The sequence below is a fragment of the Amphiura filiformis genome, chromosome 2 (genome assembly GCF_039555335.1).
Source record: "Amphiura filiformis chromosome 2, Afil_fr2py, whole genome shotgun sequence".
Taxonomy (NCBI): Eukaryota; Metazoa; Echinodermata; class Ophiuroidea; order Amphilepidida; family Amphiuridae; genus Amphiura; species Amphiura filiformis.
In genome coordinates, this window is record NC_092629.1 from 14,456,865 (window position 1) to 14,462,915 (window position 6,051).

Genomic DNA, 6,051 nt, shown 5'->3' on the forward strand with positions numbered 1-6,051 from the left:
GCAGCCAAAGGCGGCAATTTACAAACAAAACAAAAATTTCAGGCGAGGTTGGGTTTTTTTTCGCAGCCAAAGGCGGCAATTTTTTAAATTTTATTTTCATGCATTTATACCGGTACACTGTGAGTTAGGTGGGGAAAGTTTTTTTTTAGTGGTTGTGGAGAAAGGTTTTTTTTTGTAGTGGGTGGAATTTTTTTTTTTCAAAAACTTCCTACGGCCACCCATGAGAATCTAATGCAAAGGGGGGGGCATGGGGCACATGCCCCCACGCTTGTTGGTCATTTGGGGAAATCAGTCATTCCGCTCGTTTACACTCCTAATCAGACTCCATTCGGGAACTGAACAACCTGGCCCCACTTTCAATGTGCTGCGCACACCACTGGGTGTGTCCCTTACTTTGAAAAAGCCGAAAATGACGGTGAAATGACAGCCCAGCCAATTTTCACTATTATATATAAATTATTGCTTTAAACATAAAGTGCTCGGTGTTTAGCCTAAAGCAGAAGCGAAAAGGGAGCCTCTTTATGCACAGGCCTAGTGAAAGTCCCGAACTGAAGCCATTTGGTGGCACTGGCATGGCGACTGCCATCTTTAGGGGGTGCCGAACTGGCCAATTCAGCATCGATTCTGCGCCATCAAGCAATGAAAGTCACAATTTTTGTGCGCATTACTTGTTTTCGTCGCATTATGACAAAGTAACACGTAGTCAAACACCCCACTGTTCTCACAAAATGAGTGGAAAGTCGCCAGGGAAAAAAGAGATATGGTTCATTGAACATGTCAGAAAACAAAAGAATTATTCATTGAAATAATGACTTTTGAAAGCTAGATGAGGGAGAAACCCTGACAGGTTACTTTCAAGAGATATGAATTTGGCATAACTCAAAATTAAAATTTGCAACTTTCCTCGCAATTTATGGCAACAGGTCTCACAACAGGCTAAAATCACTTCTTATTCACTTTTTTGTCTTTATTTCAATAACAGAATACAAAAGAGAATATGAAGCACTTTACAAACAATCAGAATGCATAGACTGAAATTGTACAAGAGCTTTAGGCTTGATTGTCACCGCGTACAAAGACACCTTAAAAATCCATGTTTAAGATGCTTATTCCAAAAAAATTGGCCCAATATTAATATCCGACTTATTGCTAGTTTGGTCCAACTAAAGGATACTGGAATAAATACTCTTATACATGTTGGTAATAGACATACTACTAGCGGTCACCCGTCTTTCGCGGTTCGTAAATAAATACAATTTTACAAAATGCATCACCACCCTCCAAGTTTTAATTTTATTGCGAATAATTTTATCAACTTCCTATTACCGATTGATCAGTCGTTTTATTTCTTTCATTTTAATCAACTTCTTTGTTGCCCCCCCCGTGTTGTCCCCTATCCTCCCGTTCTTTCCACTGTTAGTGTTCCCCTTAGCTCACATCCTCTTCTCCGCTCTGCCTCTTATCTGTCCGTAGTATCATGGCCAACCCATGGCACCCATGGCACCCTCCTCACTCATTTTGATTTTCCCGTGTTTATTATTCCCATTTGCGTCAGAGGCAGCGTGTTGATACGCGATGTGGCGAGACGACGCGAGTTAAATGATACGCGTTGTTTTTGTTTGACGCGGCGTGTTGATACGCGAAGACGCAAGATTTTTTTGTTTGACGCGATGTAGTTGTTAGGCGGACATGGTAACGGATGCTCACTATTTCGAGGTCCCTGGATATTTTTAAAGGTATTTTTGCTCATTTTTAGACTTTAATCACTAAGATTTTAAAAAATGAGGTGAATATGCAGCGTAACTCGGTGAATGATTAGGTTTGCAAAAGTGAAATTTGCAGTTGCATCACCACCGTTCGAGTTTTTATCACGAAAAGTTTTGCAACTCGGTAATTTGTTATAGATGTAAACATATAAAACAAGTCTTCAACACTTGTTTTTTTGTTCTGTATATTTCGGAGAAACGTACAAGAAAACCTGAGAAAGCCTTTTTCATCATCAGTGGGTGGTAGCTATGTTGATCCCCGGATTGATCCTCTAGCCAATCTGAATGTTGGCCATGTCCTAGGTATCTCCAGTAGAGAATCAGAAATTTGTGGGAGTTCACGGCCCCATTCCAGTTTTGGGCGGGGTTGGTCACCTGCATTATGCAAATAGCCTCCCTCACTTTGAGCTGAACAAACTTGTCTTTTCTACAGATGACAGTGAAACCACACTAAACAAGCCAGGGATGGGGGCCATGAACTATCATGAATTTATGATGCTCTCCAGACTACTGGAAATACCAAGGACACTACCAAAACATTATTAGTAGCAGGGTCTGCTACCAACGTCCACATTGGTAGAAGATCCACAGTCAACATTCCGCTGATGGTTTCTCCAATTACTATGGAACAAAAAAAGTGTGCGTTGAAGACTTGTTTTAAACTTTTACATATAAAGGATTCTGATTTAATTGCTATGTTTCATTTGGCAAAACTTGGTAATATTTTCTTTAATAATAATTAGACAATATTAGTGCTGTATTATTCTTGCATCTGGAGTACTTTACCCGTAGTTTGATCAGCTCGTAATCGGCAGGAATGGTTAGGCTTTTACTACTAGCCAAAAAGTAGACCCACATAAAGAGTGTCATAGTTGACATGTCTGGTCTATCTTTTGTGTGTTAAAGAAAGTAGACAAAGAATCCGACTTGAATTAATAATTTGTGTTGCTTCTTGTGTGATGTAACAATTCAATTCTTGAAATAAAATATATTGATATTAATCTGCGATGTTATAGGCCCCTTTATTACGAGTTGATCAAAGTATCGGACTGATATACACTGAGCTGAGCCACCATTATGTAGACGAGAGCTACTCTAATAATAATATGCACATATTTATTAAGCGCTTACAAAATTAATCTCGAAGCGCTGTACAAAGCATTAAAAACATAAAAACAAAAGCAAATATTATAGGCAAAAATATATAGATTAAAAACCTACACAAGAAACATAATAAAAGCATGCAACAAAATATAATAAAGGGCACGACAAGTGGGTGGCTATGGCAAAACGCATACGATGGAAAACCAAGAGCCAAACCATCCACCCGTCGTATGCGCATAAACACAATATTGCAAGGCAGTGCCGCACGGCAAGTGGATGGTTATGACAAAACGCACGAGAAAACAAAAGAAAGCCATCCATCCATCCACTCGCCACCCAAAACAAAACATGTAAGTCAAGGGAACGGCAGGCCAACGGCCCCTCCAACGAGACCGACAAACACCAAACCAGGAGAGAACAACTCCATCAGCCAACCGCTGCCTTTAACAAAAACAAGAATGGTAATACTGATCAATTAACAACAAAAGCAGCATAAATATGATAAACTAGTCAGTAGCATAAGCACATGTGAATAAATGAGTCTTTAATTGAGATTTGAATTGTCCGATGTTGCTTGCGTTCCTGATATGAAGTGGAAGACAGTTCCAGAGTTTTGGCGCGCACACTGCAAATCTCCTATTGCCGTGACGTTTTTGTGCGGGACGGCTTTTCCTCAAGCAAATATTGAGTAGAAGATCTGAGGCGACGCTTTTGGTTCATACCGGTTGATGAGTTCTGAGATGTAAATGGGAGCTGCATCAGAGAGTGACTTAAATGTCAGAAGCAAGATTTTATACTCAATTCTCTAATGCACCGGTAGCCAATGAAGTTCCCGCATTATCGGTGTTATGTGATCATATTTACGGATGCGAGCAACCACTCTTGCAGCGGCGTTTTGCATACGTTGTAACTTTGAAAGTTCTTTGAACACTCTAGTGGTAAAGGTGAATAGAGGGAAGGTGGTGTCATCCCCTATGTCAGCAAATCTAACCTCTCAGCTCTGCACCCAAATGTATTAGAAATGCACCCAAATGTATTAGGAATACACCCAAATGTATTAGGAATACACCCAAATGTATTAGGAATACACCCAAATGTATTAGGAATACACCCAAATGTATTAGGAATACACCCAAATGTATTAGAAATACACCTAAATGTATTAGAAATACACCCAAATGCATTAGAAAATCACCAAAATGTATTAGGAATACATCCAAATGTATTAGAAAGACACCCAAATGTATTAGGAATACACCCAAATGTATTAGAAATACACCCAAATGTATTAGAAATACACCCAAATGAATTAGAAATACACCCAAATGCATCCAAGAGCCAAATCCTACTATAATTCACCAGAATCTGTTTGTTTGTGTGTTTGTGTATCCTACTATAATTCACCAGAATCTGTTTGTTTGTGTGTTTGTGTATCTGTTTGTCTGTCCGCCTCTTTTCTCGGAGACCGGGGGTCGCGCGTTCCTCAAACTTGGTGGGTGGGTGCAGCTTGGTATGAGGAAGAACGAGTTTATATTGGTTAGTAGGTCAAGGTCACTCAAGGTCATACAGGGGTCAAATTAGTAAAAACTGTTTTTCTCGGAGACTGGGGTCGACGTTCCTCAAACTTGATTGGTGTGTGCGTCTTGACCCGGGACAGAACAAGTTTGTATTGGTTAGTGGGTCAAGGTCACCAGAGGTCATCTAGGGGTCAAATTAGTAAAAACTGTCATATGGGCATGAAACTTGGTGGGTAGGTGCATCTTGACCTAGGACAGAACAAGTTTGTATTGATTAGTGGGTCAAGGTCACCCAGGGGTCATCTGAGGTCAAATTAGTAAAAACTGTTTTCTGCCTATTTTCTCGGAGACTAGGGGTCGCACATTCTTCAAACTTGGTGGATGGGTGCATCTGGACCTCAGACAGAACAAGTTTGTTTCAGTTAGTGGGCCAAGATCACCCGAGGTCATCCAGGGGTCATCTGAGGTCAAATTAGTAAAAACTATCGTATGGGCATGAAACTTGGTGGGTACAGTCAACTTTTATAGTCAAATTTTTGGAAGGTCATTTTGGGGTCATCCAAGGTCAAATTACGAAAAACTGTCATATGGGCATGAAACTTGGCGAGTACAGTCACCATCAGCCAGGTAATCGCGACAGCCGAGAACCGCCAAATACAGGTAACCGCCTAGTACCTGTAATTCGCGGGCCGGATTTGGCCCACAGGCCATCTGTTGAGATCCCCTGCCTTATATTTATAGTTCTAGCTATAATATATACCTAGTATGTATTGATGCCGTTATATATACACATAATATTTATATAGTTCAAAAGTCAGTTTCAACATGGTTCCAATCTTCATCTTAGTTTTATCTTCAGTTGTTTCTGAGGAATGTGCTCGTCTGATGTACATGTTATTCAAACTTAACACTACTGTCTGTTCAATTAGCATAGATTCTTGAATTTTTAAGATAAATAAAAAATTTAAAAATGTGGTCAAAGTCATCAAAGAAAAGCGTTAGCACAGCCTTAGACCCAACGTGATTTATACTTTTCAAATTCCAAAGTTCAATTTAAAACCCCATTTCTTTTCAATTTTGCCTCATTTTAGGCAGTTACATGGGTCCACCAAAAGGGTTCGCGACCTTTTCACAAATCGAGTGGGACGGTCCATTCTCAACTTAGGACATAGACCTTCGTCTCAGACCGAATCTGTCCACCAATCTGTCCTGCAATTTCAATTGTTATACCGTTCCAGTTATTGGATAGGGTCTATTTATACATTGTAAGTGATGATGGTAGGCCTACTATGAGCTACAACGGTTTTTTAATTATGCATAACCTTATTCCGAACATTATAAATGCGCAAGGAATGTATATAAGCTGGGCCTATTCTGAAACCTTCATCCTCACATTTTTAAAATAAGGTTTTAACAGTGGGTTTTCAACACGCATGACTGGCATTTATTTTGCTAGACAATACTTCGTGATGCGGATGGTCGAGTATTGTACTATCTCAGCGCATCTAATTATTCTGACAATCATCCCTATTTCACTAAATGGACTGATTCCAAAAAGTTTGTGGTACCCGACGTTATTCGGCTTTTTATAAAAATATCGCGGGAAAAGACAAAAATTGAAAAGAAATGGGGTTTCAAATTGAACTTTGGAATTTGAAAAGTAC